This window comes from Giraffa tippelskirchi, chromosome 10 (genome assembly GCF_054371585.1).
Source record: "Giraffa tippelskirchi isolate mGirTip1 chromosome 10, T2T-mGirTip1v1.2.pri, whole genome shotgun sequence".
In the NCBI taxonomy this organism is placed as follows: Eukaryota; Metazoa; Chordata; class Mammalia; order Artiodactyla; family Giraffidae; genus Giraffa; species Giraffa tippelskirchi.
This window is the reverse complement of record NC_137284.1, coordinates 96,199,190-96,216,866: the sequence shown is the minus strand read 5'-3', so window position 1 is coordinate 96,216,866 and position 17,677 is coordinate 96,199,190.

Sequence of the window (17,677 nt, the reverse complement as noted above, 5' to 3'; positions counted from 1 at the left end):
AACCAAATGAGGCACTGTCACAGTAACAGACATGATATTTATGTTACAGGGATTTTTATGGGTCTAAGAAGATCTCCTCTGGTTTCTGTGGAGATTTGAAAGGTCCTGAGAGGGGCTGAGTGGAAGGGAAGGTGATGAGGGTGTGCCCACTTCTCCCCCATCACTTCTTCACCAGAAACACTAGGATGGTTTGGCCCCAGACCCTGGCAAGGCACACCCACTGCCTCACTCCATCAGGGACCTTGTTCCCAAAAAGGAACAAAAGTTTCTTCTCTGTTTTCCCCTTCTGTCTGATATGAAGGAGGCACTATATGGCCAGATGTTATTATTTTTATACAAATTCCACTGATACTCCTCTAATTCTAACTTTCAGCTTATTTTACTGGATTTTAATTTTAGCATTATATTGATTCTTCTTATTTTTAGTTTTCACTATCATTTAAAATCATTGTGATTAATTAATTTTCTTTACCATTAACATTCTGTGCTTTCTTTTTGGTTGAATTGGATAGGGTGATAGGAATGGGGCCTATTAGGATGGTAGTGGTCATTTACTTCCAGTTTTATGACTTCAAGATAAAATTGCTGTAGACATTATGTAAGTTTTCAGGAATACAACATTTTAATTCGACATCTGTATCCTCTACAAAGCAATCATAGTCATGATGACTTTTAATCATCATGGGCAAAGGTGTGAGTCTGGAGAAATGGTTACCACACTTCAGTGTCCCTCAGAATCACCTAAAGGGATTGTTAAAACAGAAATAGACAGCACCACTCCCAGAGTTTCTGATTCAGCATGTCTAGGTTGGGCCCAATAAATATATTGGAGTGCCAATTGGTTACCACATTTTGGGAAACAGTCGTCTGGAGGAGTATATAAAGGGGAGAGAGTCCTTATTATAAACCTGGGAAAACCCTTTTCATGTAGCCTAACTCATTTCTTTCCATGTACTCACAGGTTTATTGGATTCTCCCCAACACATTCCACTCCGTGCTTAGTCTGAGCTTCTCCTGGAGCCATTAACCTCATGTATATATGGGTCGTTGATTGGCTGAAAAAGTTACTTGCTAAAATCTCACACTATTCTGCCCATGAGGAAATATGTAACTTTGAGTCCATGGATCCAGAATATATAATAATTGGGTTTTAGGCAAAGTTTGGCAGTTGCCCGCTAGGAGGGAAGAACATAGAGAATCTCATACCCAAGAATACACAGTTCTGGCCTGAACCTTGTGAGGAGCCAGAAGTAACGGCACTCGAGAGGGACAGGAGGACAGGGACATGGAAGTCAGGTTCCCATCTCTGCTTTCAAAATTATTGCTTCTAACATAATTTGGGGAGAACGATGACAGAGACAGCCCCACCATGGCCCATCTCTGTCTCCTTTTCTTTTCCCCGGGTATAACTGGTTCCTTCCAGTGACTGTGTACTCTTCCCAGGCATGTTGGCATAATTTTATTATCTATGTGTGTGGGGGGGAGGGGTGTGTGTGTGTGTCTGTGTGTTCAGTTGCTTCAGTCGTGTCCAACTCTTTGTGACCACATGGACTATAGCCCTCCAGGCTCCTCCGTCCATGGAATATTCCAGGCAAAAATACTGGAGTGAATGGCCATTTCCTCCTCCAGGGGATCTTCCCAATCCAGGGATCAAACCCAGTTCTCTTGCATCTCCTACATTGGCAGGCAGATTCTTTACTACTGCGCCACCTGGGAAGCTTTACGCGTGTGCCTACCAACAATATGTAGCATTATTGCATGTTACATGATACTTAACAATAGTTTGTACCTTTTTTCCTACTTTTCAATCATGTCCAGGTCTCCCCTTTACCTCTATTACGCTGTCCACAACCTCCCTCTTTCCCCCAAATTCTGAAATCACAGGGATATGGCTGGGCTGGGCTTTTCCAATCTTTTTCCTTCATCTCTGGAGAGTTTAGGATGGTATCCTGAGAAAACTAGACTCCCTCAAACACTTTATCAAATTTGGATCTAAGCCATACCAATAATTCTGATAATAGTTCCCTCTTTCAACTAAATCTCTTGTTGGCTTTGTGTCCTCCACTAAGAGAAGGATTTTCCCATTGAAATGATTCTTCCCCAATATTGTCATCTTTCTGCCTTCTACCTCTCCACTGTGCCATCTCAAACACACCACAAAGTTTCAGAAAATGGGATGTCACTTCACTCCCTCCAGTTGGACAGATCTCCCCCACAGCTTGATTCCAGCCATCTCCCAGTGCAGTAGGGACAATGGTCAGTTAGAAATCCTGTAGACTCATTCACCATGTTGGCCCAGGTGGGCATGGCCAGCTGGATGTGTTCTGTGGATGCACTGCTCCACAGAAAGAAAACAGTCTACCCTTGCGGACCATAGTACCAGTCACACAGTACCAGCAATGAGCATATCTTTTTTAACCTTGGTAAATCTGGAGTATGAACTGCATTCTGCAAGAATCCCTTCATCCGTTGTGACTGGTTGGGTCTCTGGTAGTAAGTTCTCCAAAATGTTAAGGACTTTTAATATTAATTATCTGCTAAAATTCTGGATTTTTCATTATCCGTTTCTATTTGGTCTTTGGGGCCTTTTAATTTTACAGCCATGAGGGAAAAAAGTATGTTACAGAGATACACATGGATTTATCATCCTTACCTCTGTCAGTTTTAGAGCTACTGTTACAAAACTGTCTAACTCATTAGGAGAGAAACCTTTTCCTGTGAGTTTAGATCTTGCTCCTTGGCAAGCTGACTATGATGTGTCTTCGCGTTGAAGTAAGCACAGAATTTATCACCTAAACTGGGACATTTTTGAGAGTGACAACTGCTAAACCATTTGGGGTGCTAGTACAACAGGAGAACACCAGGCAGTCAGACAAACCAGGCTCACTGTCATGGTCACCCTACTTAACATGCAGAATCCCTCTCCTATAAGAAGCTTCCAGAGGATGCTTTCAGCAAACATGCTGTGGTGTCACCCCTGCCAGGACCATCTGCTTGTGTTTGCAGCTCCAGGAAGCCTTGAGACTGGCTAAGTCACACAAAATATATTTGGACACATGTGGGATCTGTAGTCCAACTGCAGAGTTCTACTGATGGAGAAATCTGTACAAGTCCGTGTTATAAATAGAAACTTCATTATCTGTGCACTGTGTGTTTCTGGCTTGGCTCAAAATGTAGGAACTGCCATCAACATTTCCTTTCTCTAAGGAAAGTGTTGGAGACTTTGACAAACACTTCTGCCCTCTCCGAAGTGCCAAAGAAAAATCTTCCATTCTTGGCAACTCAGTACTAGCGACTCCTCATGCAAGGAGGAGTAACTTAAGTGATCCGATAGACCACAAAGAAACCAGGATCCATTAGGCCACATTTTTCTATAGATCAGGGGTAATTATAATGATGCCTAATATTTATTATTTGCTATACACCAGGAACTTTACATAGTTTGTATTTTGTACTATTTCCCTTGGCTGTTATAACAAACTACTACAAACTTGGTTTAAAACAACAGAAATTTATTCTCTCATAGTTCTGGAGGCCAAAGTTTGAAATCAAGGTGTTGATAGGTTGTGCTTCCTCTAGAGGTAATATATCGGAGAATCAATTCCTTGTCTATTCCCGCTTCTGGTGGCTGTTAGCTTCCCTTCACTTATAGCTGAGTCAGTCTGATCTCTGCCTCCCTGGCCATATAGCCGCTTCCTCATCTGTTGATCTCATCTTTCTCACCCTTACTTTTGTAAGGATACTTGTCATTTGATTTAGTACCTCTCCAGATAATCCAAGACAGCCTCCCTGTCTCACAGTCTTTATTTTTATTAAATCAGCAAAGCCCCTTTTTTTCCCAAATAAGGTAACATTCATACATTCTGGGGATTAGAACCTGGACATATCTTTTGGAGGACCATACTTCAACATACTACATGTGGATTATTTCTCTAAATTCTTAAAACATAAGTCTAGACAATGGGTACTAGTAATGTCATCTGTATTGTTCCAGGGGAGAAATGGTGCACACTTTCCCAGATCACAGAGCTAACCAGTGGAGGAGCCAGGATTTGAACCTAGGGAGCTAGACTGTAGTGTCCGCATCCTTAACCATGGCATCACAGGTCAGAGTTCATAAATAGCCTTTCTTGTAGATTTCTCATTCTCTTATACTTCTTTCCACATAAATTTTTAAAAGGCCAGAGTGCTCTGTTACTTCTGGCTTCCATGTCATAAACAGACCAAGTACAGACCAAAGATACAAGTCCTACCTACAGAACAAATAGATCAGACCGAGCAGGGAAGCCCCATTCTCCACATTCTCTTGGAATATGCTGTAATTTTAATCAATCAAGATACATGTGTTTCTACTACATAAGGAAGTATATGCGTTGTTCAGTAAAATTACTAGAGCTTAATAATAGAATTATCAGAGTAAGAGTGGATGACTCAAAGTCTGTGTAACTTGGTGACCAACACAGTAAAAAACAAACAAATAAAAACAAAAGAATAATAATCTCAGAGAAAACTTGGAATGCCTAGGAATGCAATTCAGCATGGCTGGAGGATGCCACAGAGGATATTAAAAATGCACAAGCAAAACAAACCCCAAATCCCAGGCAGAGTCAACTTTGGGACACATGATTTACTCTGTGTGCATGTATGTGTTTTAATTTCATCCCACGAGTCCCTGGCAGAACTGATCATCTGTGGGTGTCTACACCCTCCCATTGTTGGTAAGCTTGCAGGACCCCACCTGCAATTGCTGAGGCCTGCTTCCACTTGCCTCGCACCAGCAGGAGTAAATAGCTGACATTCAGATTTAACCTTAAAATGAAGGAGCACACATGAGTCCCACCATCATAGAACAGGCTGCTACGTACAACTCTGTAATGTGATTTAGCTCACACATAATTGGTAAATAGGCTAGTGTTAATCAGGTTAACACAGAAAACAAGTCAGTTCATACTCAATTTTTCCTTAGCCAAAGGAGAACAGAGGAATTATAATCTTCTGCAGGAAAGAAAGAACTCAGATTTTACAGTGGCAGCAGGAACACTGCAGCTCTGATTTTTAAATATGAAGCAAACATCTGCTCTCTGAGACAGAGACCTCTGACCTTGTACTTTTCTTGGCTCAAGTCAAGTTGTCCTCAAGTGCTCACCTTCCAGGCAGCCCCAGGGGCTCAGGGGATCACATCTACCCACATGTCTCTGCTCCATCTTGTTCTCTAGGAGTTCAGAATCTTGAAGGAAGGAGAGGTAAGGCATAAAGTTCTCCCTCACCTTTAACTCGAAGGACGCAAGCTGTGGTACAGGCGAGCTGGACCCAAACCTCCATTATACATGCTCACAGAAGATCCTACGTGATAGTCACAGCAGTCACAGCTACACACAGTCAGAGAGTGCTTGCTACACATACTCAGAGAGTACTTGTCAGAAATGCTCTAGCACTATTACATGGTCTTATATATTGAAGGGGATCAGGATATCCCATCCCCAAATGTGTCACTTAACATAAGGATTAGTTTGAGCTGAAGGCATTTCAGTTCCTGAAATTCCTTATCTGCTTAAAAGCAGAGCCTCCTCAAAGAACTCAACTGTCATAAGTCCCCTGTAGGAAGCAACTATAATCTCTTTTGGGAGAGGAGAAGCCAATGCCACATCCAGACACATAGACACTCAGACACGCAAAGCCACCAACTATCACCTCTCCCACATATCCCCTCAAGGGCCCATTTATCTGTCCAAAGAGTCATTTGCTTTTCCATAAAGGCTCTTCCCCCCCACACCTCCAAGTTAGGTAAATAGACCCTCAGTTCTAAGGACTCCTTTGAGTTACCCATCTCTGAGTATGTGTCCCATATGTCTATGCAATGTACATGCAAGTAACCCACAATTTTCCTCCAATTAATCTGTCTTTTGTTAGTCCAATTTATAAGGCCTCAGCCAGAAAACTTAGGAGGGTAGGGGGAAAAAACATTTCCCTTCTGTACAATACGTTCATATTAAATTAACTCATTTAATCACCACAACCCTAATTCCTCAGGAGCTTTCATCTGAGAAATCTGAGACATGGACAGGTTAAGTGATTTGTCTATGGCCACTGCTATTACAAAGGCACAGCCTGCTGAGAGAGCCAAGTTCTAGAGCTGAAATAACCGTGTTGGGAAAGGGGAGTTAAGATAAAAGGGGAAAAAAAAGAGCTAACACCAAACTTCTTGAGCTGGTGACAAAGGGAACTGTAGGATCAATCTTGATAAACTGGAGTAATGGGTTTGCAAACATTATCCTGGGGATGCACAGATCATTGATAGCTGATTAAACATACTATTTTTTTTCATTTTTATGTATTTTTAAATTTTTATTTATTTATTTTAATTAGAGGTTAATTACTTTGCAATATCGTAGTGGTTTTTGCCATACATTGACATGGATCAGCCATGGGTGTACATGTGTCCCCCATTCTAAAGCCACCTCCCTCCCCATCCCATCCCTCAGCATTGTCCCAGTGCACCTGCTTTGAATGCCCTGTTTCATGCATTGAACTTGGACTGGCGATCTATTTCACATATGATAATATACATGTTTCAATGCTATTCTCTCAAATCATCCCACCCTCGCCTTCTACCACAGAGTCCAAAAGTCTGTTCTTTATATGTGTCTCTTTTGTTGTCTCACATACAGGGTCATCATTACCATCTTTCTAAATTCTATATATATGCGTTAGTATACTGTATTGGTATTTTTCTTTCCGGCTTACCACTCTGTAAAATAGGCTCCAGTTTCATCCATCTCATTAAAACTGATTCAAATTCATTCTTTTTAATAGCTGAGTAATATTCCATTGTGTATATGTACCACATCTTTCTTATCCCTTCATTGCTGATGGACATCTAGGTTGATTACATGTCCTAGCTATTGTAAACAGTGCTGCGATGAACATTGAGGTACACATGTCTCTTTCAATTCTGGTTTCCTTGGTGTGTATGCCCAGCAGTGGGATAGCTGGGTCATAAACATATTAATTTTTAAAGTGCATAACAACTATTCTTAACTAGAATAGCAGCACAGAACAATTATTTTTTCTTTTCTTTTTTTTTTTTAAGAGACATCAATGATTTAATGGATGGGGGAGTTTAAACGTCTGAAGCAAGGTCCTGGAGCAAACACCTCCACTGTGTGCAGCAGACAGCAGGTGGGACATGGTGGCAGTCTTTGCTCTAGAACAATTCTTAAATTTATCAAAAGTGGACTTCTGATAGAAGAGCTAAAATTTTCCACAAGGGCGAAGTGAAGCAATCACCCCCACCATTCTTGCTAACTTGATTCTTAATGATCAGACACCACTTCCAGTGAGTTGGACACAGTCTCACAGAGAGGAGAAAGATGAACACTGTTTTGTAGCCTAATGATGTGGTTATACTATTATCTCAAATCGTAAGTGGCCTGAACAGGCTCTACAAGCTCATTATTGCCAGGAAACAGTTACAGACAACTTTTAAAATGTGAAAATTGCTATTTGGGAAAGATATCTCAGAACTTTTATCCAGTTTATATACAGGTCAATCCAAGTTGTCTCAGTTCCTTATGCAAAGTCATGTAGCCAGATCTGGGGATTCAACCCAGGCCATCTGAATCAACGGTTCACACACCGAGTTCTCTATTCCTCCTATAAGATATATAGAGAGAACAAGAATCCCAAAGCTAAGGCCCTGAGACAGGGTGGATCCATGGGCAGGGGTGTAAGCACATGGGCTTCTGAATTATGGCAGCCTGGACTTCAATCCCAGTTCTTTTATTATTAGTTGCACGAATGTGGGTATACATTCCTTCTATTTCTGAGCAATACTGCCCTCTTCTGCCAACTGGGAACAATTGCACCCAACTCTGTTACTACAAAGATTGCCAACGTGGAATGTCTTCACAGGGTATCCATTTAGCTGGCAAAGGATCAGTACTAGTTGGTGGCCCCTTCTCCCTACATGAAGCTTCTCAGTGAATTTAGAAGCACTGGCTCTGGTCCCGCTGATCCCTCCTCCATTCCCAGTGTCAGGGGGCCTGGAACTCAGCTAACACCTGACCTGGCCCTGGGCAGTGAGTTACAAGCATGTCACCTTCTGAGATCCTTTCCATACCAAGTGCTAATGATTCTGGAGTTCTGACTCCATAAAGATAAAACATAGAAAAGCTAAACTTATACAGGAATAAAGTCAGACTTGTGGTCCATTGAGTAGCCAAGTCAGGCTCACCATCAGTGTTGTTAATTATTTTTTGACATCATATATTTTTTGCAAAACTTCAAAGGAGCATAAGGGCAGTTATCTTATGACATCACAGTCACAATGTTAGACATCCAAGAAAGATGGATAAGTGAGGCATGAGCTCCTGATGTTTTAGGAGTTTTAGACTAAAGACTTTCTTCCATTTTGTGAAATGTCCCCTTTACTAAAACCTCTCGCCCACCCCAATGTGTCACAGCCAGGTTTCCCTGGTTTATACCCTTCATAGGAATTTCACTGATGCACAACATGTAATGGCTCAGATGCTTCCACATCAGCAATTCAACTTGCTCTTTATGCTTAACTTTGATGTCTGTGTATTTATTGCATGCAAGATGCAGGACTACAGAGCAGCTAAGAATGTGTTCTTCAGAATCAGGTTGCTGGGATTGAAATGTAGTTTCTGGTACTTTCTAAATGTGTGACACAAGACAACTCTCCTCAGTTTACTGGTAAAATGGGGTTGAAAATAATAATCTCATAGGTTATTTGAAAACTTAAATAAAATTAGAATTTTGCATGCAGAGCTCTCAGAATAAGTGTTTGATATTTGGTTAGTGGGCTTCCCTGGTGGTTTAGATGGTCAAGAATCTGCCTGCAATGCAGGCAACCCAGGTTCAGTCCTTGGGTTGGGAAGATCCCCTGGAGAAGGAAATGGTAACCCACTCCAGTATTCTTGCCTGGGAAATCCCATGGACAGAGAAGCCTGGTGGGCTATAGTCTATCGGGATGCAATGAGTCAGACACGACTGAGTGACTAATACTTTCACTTTCTTAATGCATATTGCCTGTTACTCAGAGATGAAGGGGATGCTAAATGCTATTTATCACAAATATTTTTCCTTTCGACTCATTCGATAAAAACATAATCTTGCTTTTTAATATTTTGGAAGGTTCTAGTGAATGTAGCTGAGGTTGTTGATGGACTTGAATTGTCAGCTGGATTCTGATTTTTCCTGGTGGTGGTGGTCATGGTGGTTGTACATGTTTTGGTTGGGGTTTGGGGCATGAGAAGTACTATTTCATTGTAGGTCACCAGAAATAAATTGTGGTGTAGGTCACCACAATAAATTGTGATCCCTGCTTTCATTAATATGCCCTATCCTCTCAAAAGAACACTTGAAACTAACCAAAATGACTTCTAGGTACCCTGCAGCTGTAGCTCATGAACACCTCTGCCTATTACACCTACCTCTTACTCCTCCTTATGAGCACAGTCTACTTTGTTGCCATCACTTCCTGTGTGTTTAGGAGAACAGGCGTCTGCTGTGACGGGAAGATCTCGTGACAGGGGGTTGCTACAAAGAGGTCAAATTTCCTTCATCATCTATTGTCCCAGAAATTCTCTACTTTCTTGGTGGGTTTAAGATATCTCAGTTCGTGTATGTGTTTATCTATGATGTCATTATCGCATAACAGTTTTTCAAATCATTGATTTTCATAATAGGCACAAAAAATTTAAAAATATTCAGAAGTCCCCTTTGTCTCTGTACTTTAATTTCATGAAATCTAACCAAGGTAAGAAGCAGCATGGCAACCAAGCTGTCAAATTCAGCACTGATTGTAATAATAGTCAACACCACATTTCTAAGTCTTTCCCTGAGATGGTTGTTATGGTGCTTTCTTTGGAGCACTGGCTCCAAGTGAAACTACCGCCAAATAAAGGTGCCCAAGTTCCTTTTCTTTCAGTCACCAGATTCAGACCCACTGGTTTGAGATGTTCCTATGGTGACAGTGTAACACCCAGCATGTTGGGTGTTACACTGGGTACTCAGATCTGTATTAGTGTGTCACAGGCGCTGCCTCCTGCTCTTTACATTAATCCTGTGGGAACTGCACCAACACCAGAGGGGCATCGAGTGGAGGGTAAAGCATGCAGACTCTGACCCTCGCGGGCTTGGATTAAACCCTGGGTCTATATTAGTATCTGTGCGACCTCAGGCAGCTATTGGAACTCTCTGTGCTATCATTTCCTCATCTGTGTAATAAAGTTGTAGCCCCCTATCTCCTGGAGCATGTGGAATTGATGAGTTAACGATGCTCGGTCCTCAACAACGTTTGAGCTTCTACTGTTGGTACCTCCGCTGTAGAAACAGTCAATTCCACACATAAGCCCTGAAAACCATCTCTAATCTCATTTCCCCTGCAGACAGGTTAGATATGGATTGAGCAGGAACTCAGTTTCTACTGTTCACCAGGTTAGTTTTTTTAATCCTCTAAGAGCTCTTTGGAGGAAGGTACAGTTATAGTTCACAGTTTACACTTGAAGATGTGGAGGTATGTGCTCGTCACACACATTTTAGGACTGGGTCTCTCTGATCGCCAAGCCTATATTTTGTCACCTAGTATCTCCAGTTCACTGATAAGAAGAGGAGGTCCCAAAGAGTCTATGAAATATGCCCATAGTTAAACAGAGAGCAGTGCCAGAGTCTTCATGGGCCAAGTCCACCTGACTTAAATCCTGCTGCTTTTTCATTATTACCAGTGGCTCTCTTATTATAGCCGTAAATAAATAATTACAGTGATAAATAAATAAATAATACATAGAAATAATAAATAGGTAAATACATAACCGTATAAGAAAAAAGTTACTGAGTCCCAGCCTTCATCACAGCCCAGGTATTAGACTTTAAAAATGCTCCTTCAGTAATTCTAATGTGCAGCCAGGGGTTGAAGCATCAAGTGACTGAAACAGTTTCAGCACTGCTAGCTCAGATCTCAGGCGTCAAGGAACCATCACAGAGTTCATTACACAAGCTACCACATGCTTTACGTGGAAAGTTATCTTACCATTCACTCATCAGTTTCCTAAGGAAACAAATGTATATTCTAAGATTTATGTGCCCAGATGTTCATTCACTGTAGTACCATTTACTGCAGCCCCCAATGAACCATAGTCACCAGTAAGAAACTAAAAAGTAAACAATGTCCTATGACAGACTACTATGCATCTTCAAAAAATATAGTTATTCAAAGAAATGGAACATTAATCAGGAAGTGCCACTGAAAAAATAATCTGCATTTCAAGGGCTTTCTAAAATTGTCAGATAATATCTTTGCATGGATTGAAAATCAATCAAAACCCTCTAAAAAATACATTAGTCTCTACCTCTCCTTCTCTTTCAAGTCATGATTTTGTTTTCTCTGCATCCTTTATAGTAAATATGAGTGTACATATAAATAAATATATGCATGTATATATATATTCTAATTTCCCTCTTTATGCTCAAAGGTAGCATACAGAATATATTGTTTTATACTTCTCTCCACTGACACAATCTAGAGCTCCTTTACGGTAAATGCAGGGAGATGCTTAGACAGCTAGATCATATTTTGCTGGTGAATGTACAATAACTTATAAAATCATTTCCTCATAATACATCATTGTTTTATTTACACATCTTGCTGCATTTTTAAAATGATGAAATTCTAATAATGTTTTATGGCATTAAGACTGTGTGTATTGGTGATTTTAATAGATATGGCCAGTGGAAATATCACCATTTTGCATTTGTACCAGAGGTATGTGAATGCCAGGAGAGTGCTGTGAAATGTCAGGATTTTGCTAATTGGATGAGTAAACAGTAGTATATGTTTGCTATTTTAATTTTCTTTTCTTTTATTATGAGTGAGCATAAGCATTTTTCACATATTTAAGTCTATTAAATTTCTTTTTCTATGAAATAATGTTCATGTCCTTTAACCCTATTTTCTCCTAGGTAACGGTACTAACAAGTACAACACTATATGTGTCTCTGTGTACAACATTTCTAGGTGTGTCTGTGTATTTCTAAAAAAGGCAAAGGCGTAAAAAATGTTCATTTTATAGGACAAGGGAGAAAAAAATAAATGATGGTATATTTTTCCAATTTTGTCTAATAGATCACTTTAACAGAAAATCTTTTACGTACTAGAATTACAACAATGTCTCATTTACAACTGGGAAGGCTTTTTGCTTGTCTGTTTACAGTCAGCTTCAGTGTGTATGAAACAAATTCATGTAGAACCAAAATGAGGTCTCCATTTGAAAATAAAAAGATAAACAATCAGCCACAACATAGATGAAATGTAATCTAGGTCAACTCCTTGGTTCTCATGAATTTGATCAGACTTCTCTAGACAAAATACGCTGCCCTCATCTTAGAGATCTGGAACTATTTCTTCATTGGGGAGGAACAATGTATTAAGCACAGAAGGCCAGAGGGTAAACTTGCAAATTGCTGAAAGTTTAGTGCAGCTGATTTCCCCTCCAGGGCCCCAAAGGCAGTGTCTCCTGTGGTTTCCAGCTTCTCAGCAACTTCCTGCCCCTCTTGCCCTGGGCTGCCCTGGCCTGCTAGGTGTAGAGGGGGGAGGGCAGTGGCGGTGGGGAGACAGCTTGAGTGGCAGCAGGAGGGTGCTGGTGAGGCTGGTGGGGTTTCACTCTTTCAGGCTTCTTTGTTCACCTGCTCTGTCAAATGTGGTTGGTTCGTGGAAAATGCTCAAAGTCAAACCAGCCCCTACTGTTTGGGTTTGTGCAAGGGGTAGCTGGGATGTCACAAGAAAATAAGCACAATTAAACCACAACTTACTTTGTTCACTTTCAAAGGGTCACAGCTAAGGGAAGAAAAGGTCTTTCTGCACAGGCACGCAATTGTTATCACACATACTCTAGGCTTTGTGATCCGGATTCCCCATCGTTTCTGTATACAGTTCCTCCAATGAGCTCCCAGGTGAGTTGGGAAACTTATACCCAAGATGTTCAGATGCTGCACCTTCAACCATGCTCACGACCCTGAAGGAAAGAGCAGACAGGACTCCTCGCAGCACTAAGGTCATCTCTGATGTTCCACCAGTATCCCGTGGCCTTCCATGATCTGTGACTTACTGAGGCTTGTACATCTTGATTCATTTTCTCAGTGCAGATGGGGTGACACAAAACCCGATCCCTGAACCAAGCTGTGTGGACAGATGTGAGATGCTTTCTTCCTCATAAGAACAGAGATACGGAGGCCCTAACCTCATCTGTGCAATGGAATCTCAAACACTGAGACATCTAAGTCCCCCCAAAAAGACAAAATGACTTCAGAGTCAACCCAAACAAGGCTTACTAGGGGCACTAACATCAGATGACAGTGTGATGAGTGAATAGCAGAGGGTTGCTCAGCAACGTGAGCGTGAAGAGCAGGTGTCCCCCCCAACCCAGCAGGTCCAGAGTAGGAGTCCATACCCTGAACTCCATCCATCCAGCACCAGAGGGAAGCAGGGCTCCATGGCTAAGGTCAAGGCTTCAGCTCGCACAGTCTGACCTCATCGCACATTCAAGTCACATCCTCTTTCCTCTTGTGTCTTGTCTAACCATATTTTCTATTGGGTAACTATATTAACAAGTATGACCCTCATTTCTATGTGTGTCTGTGTATTTCTATAAAAGGCATAGGCATAAAATAATGTTCAATTCATAGTATGAGAGATAGAAATAAATGATTGTATATTTTTTCTATTTTCTCTAATGGATCCTTTTAAAGGAAAATCTGAGAGCCAACATCCGGAGTCTTTGCCCTCCTAGGAGCACTGGCCGCACCCTTCTCATCCAGCCTGAGCATCGGGGGAGAGCTTCTTCTCAGATTAAAGTCACACACTGATGCCCGACTCAGGCCCCAGCTATGGTCGTCGTGTAGACGTGCGTCCACTCCTGACACAGGATATTCTCATTGTGATGACACCACTGAAGTCTTGAGGTTTTAGTCCATGGCTGGACTCTGGAGCTCCCTCTCCCCCTCTTTCCATGTAAGAAGCTCCCCCTGGTGAGGCCCCAGGCTCCCAGGGAGCCTCCAGCTGACCTCTATTCTGGGGCCCATTCTTAGACCAAGCACAGATGGAGCCGATTAGATTTGTACAAATGGCCAGTTTCCACCCAAACCAGCACTATTTCCATCACACACAGTTGGATTTTTCTTGACTGACAATGGATAATGAAAGGAAACTGACAGATAACACTGTCTTCCCATGAAGCACTGAGTTGAATGTTCCTGTTTAACAAAACAACTCATAATATAATTGAGTTCATTTTAATTCAAACTAGCTAAACACAAGGGAGAATGATTTCATAGAGTTGGTTCAAAATAAGATTACTCAGACTATTTTAGGCGATAAGTCAAGAGAAAGAGATTATTTCATGATACATAATACAAAATGGTATTTTTATATGTATTAACAATCAATCTTGTCTTCCTGTTGTAATTCTAACACTTTATGCCAAATATATAATGCAAAACAAGAAAAATAAAACTAATCATTTTGATATGTTCAGTTTTATTACTTTTTACAATTGTGCATATATTGCATGTTCATGAGCTAAAAATAGAAGAGAAATGTAGTATGTTGAAAAAATACTAAAGAAATCTGAGCCATTAAACAAAAATTCCATTCTGCAAATCAAAATAGAAATTTTGGTTACAATGTAATGCCATTCCAATATATTAAGAGGTCTTTTGATTAGAAAGATAACACAAGACTTTTCTGTAACTTTTCATTAAGAGATCACACTCAGTCTCACTGAATATAGGGGGTCCAAGGTTTCCCTTGTGGCTCAAATGGAAGAATCCACCTGCAGTGAGGGAGACCTGGGTTCTATCCCTGGGTTGGGAAGATCCCCTGGAGAAGGGAATGGCTATCCACTCCAATGTTCTTGCCTGGAAAATTCCATGGACAAAGGAGGCTGTCAGGCTACAGTCCATGAGGTTGCAAAGAGTTGAACATGACTGAATGACTTTCACTTCACTTCATGACACTATCGTACGAGCCATGGGAAGGCAAGACTTTAGTGTATGTGAATATGGTACCATGTCTGTGAGGCAACACAATAAATAAATTCTTTATTATCCATTCAATAACATCAGTGTTGAATGTCTTCATTTCAACTTTCAAAAAAAGAAACCCCATCTGATGACTTTCAATGAAGGGTCTTTTCATGTAAAAAAAGACAGAACACATAAAATATTTGAGATGTAACAAGAAAAGGCAAAAGGCTACATTTTACTCTGTGTTTTTATAACAAAGCTTATGTACCAAACATGAGCTGTGACACTGAAGAGACCATGGTTGAGGTCACTCAAGAATTTATTATAAAGTATTTTAGAAAAGGATCTACTATTCACACACCCACATTTTTGCTTTATGTCTGAACACTGCTGTGGAAAAGAGAGGACAAAGCGTGTTGGATACCACTGAAACGGACAGGGCCTCTGTTTGCCACGACTATGGCTGCCTCTGTCATTCTGTCTGTCCCTATACCAGTGCCCCCAACTACTCCATTCAGTCCACTACTTTTCCTTTCTTTTTTTAAAAAAAATGTATTTTTAAAAATAAAATTGGCATAAAATATTACATCAGCCTCAGTTACACAACACAATGATTCAATATTTGTACATATTTTGAAATGGTCACCACACTAAGTCAACATCCCACACTGAAAGTAGTTACAGAATCTTTTTTTCTTATAACTTTTAAGATCTGCTCTTTCCCTTCTGTGATTAAATAATTAAGCAGAGTTATAGCTTTTACAATTGACTGTTGATTTGCTCATATTTGTGAGGTTGAAATGTTTCCTTTGATGATTTGAAGCGACTGAACAATGTGTCCTGACCTGGAGGCAGGTGGAGCCCGACTCCTGTGACTGGACCACACCTGTCATCTCAGAAGCTCCAACACATTCCAGAGATGACCATCCTGTTCGGACCAGAGTGGATGTTGGTACAGACGGGGTGCCTGCATCCCAGCTCTGCTCCTGCCAGCTGTGGGACCCTGGACCAGACACTCACCCTCAGTCTCTCTGCCTCGGTGTAAGTGGAGACAAGGAGAGTACCACCTCCCGGGGCTGCTGCCCTTGCTGCCCTCAGAAGTTAGGGTTTGTAATTAAATCATGCCTGACATGGAGACATTCTGGCTACAGTAAACAAAACGAACTAAGTCATCCTTATTCAGAAATGTGGGACTCTGACGTAGTTTTCATCCTTCACCAATGTATACCTATAAAGAAAATGTTTTAAAAATCCACATTATAAAAATGTGGCTATACAATCACAACCATATTCTTTAAATTTTGATTTGAAACTACTCGGAGTGGTACACACAATGTAGTGTGAATTGCACTGCAAACTCTTTGAAAATTGTATTATTTGGACCTGCCCATTGAGAGCATTCCACAACTGGGTCAATTCCCGGCTAACAAAAAAAGTCATCACACTCCATAGTATTAGACACTGCCTAAAGTTCATAATATGAGATTCCAAATGTGCAGGATATAATCCCAAATTCCTAAACTTATAGAACCAGGAACATCACAACATGGTAATATAGAATAGTCAGTTACCAGAGGCCAATCCTGAGATATCGCAGATGTTGGAATAACAGAAAATTTAAAGTAGTTAGGATGATCATGAGAGAAAATGGAAAGAGAGGGAGAGTGAGAGAAATCAAATCAATAAGAAATATAAAAAGAGACATAGAAAAGGAAAGACAGGTGGTAGAGATAGGCAAGAAGAGAGACAGAAAGTGACAGAAATAAAGATGAGGAAGGAAATTGTAAAACGGAGGAGAGATAAAGAGAAAGAGAGAAAGGGAAGAAAGTCAGAGGTAGAAAGAAAGAGAGTCTACAAGGGTGGGGTAGCAATAGGAAATAGAGAAGATCTGTGCACAGAGACTGACAGACAGAGAGAGGTAGAGAAACAGAATGGAAGAGAAAGAACCGGTCAAGACCCAGAGCTGTAAAGCAGTTGGGAGAGCTGTCTAAACCCATGACATAATCAGGGGCCACATAATGGTATTATGTGTGTGTGTGTGTGTGTGTGTGTGTGTGTGTGTGTACACCACAGGTACTTGACTCTTCTGTTGATGGGCACTTGTTTCCGTGCCTTGGCTGTTATAAACAGTGAAGATGGGGGGCAGCTATCGCCTAGTGTTTTCGTTTTCTACGGATAAACACTTGGAAGTGGAATTGCTGGATCATGTGGTAGTTTCATTTTAACTTTTTGAGGAAACTTCCATACCATTTTTCATACCGACTACACCAATTTGCATCCCCACCAACAGTGCACAAGGGTTCTATTTTCTGGACATCTTCAACACGTTATTTCTAGCCTTGTCAATAATAGCCATTCTGACATGGGTGAGGTGATATTGCATTGTAGTTTTGATCTGCATTTCCCTGAATTTTGGAAAAAATATATGTTTTTAGTTTGTCTTCTCCAACTATTATGAAGCTCCTTATTTTTTCATGAAATCTGGACACTCTATATGACGCAGCCTTTTACTTGAGGATGAACATGAATCCTCTCTCCAATTGATTCATACACAAGCACACACACGAACACACATCCGTTTAATTTTAAGGACAGTCAAATGTAGACCAACATAATCGATTTTAATTTCTTATAA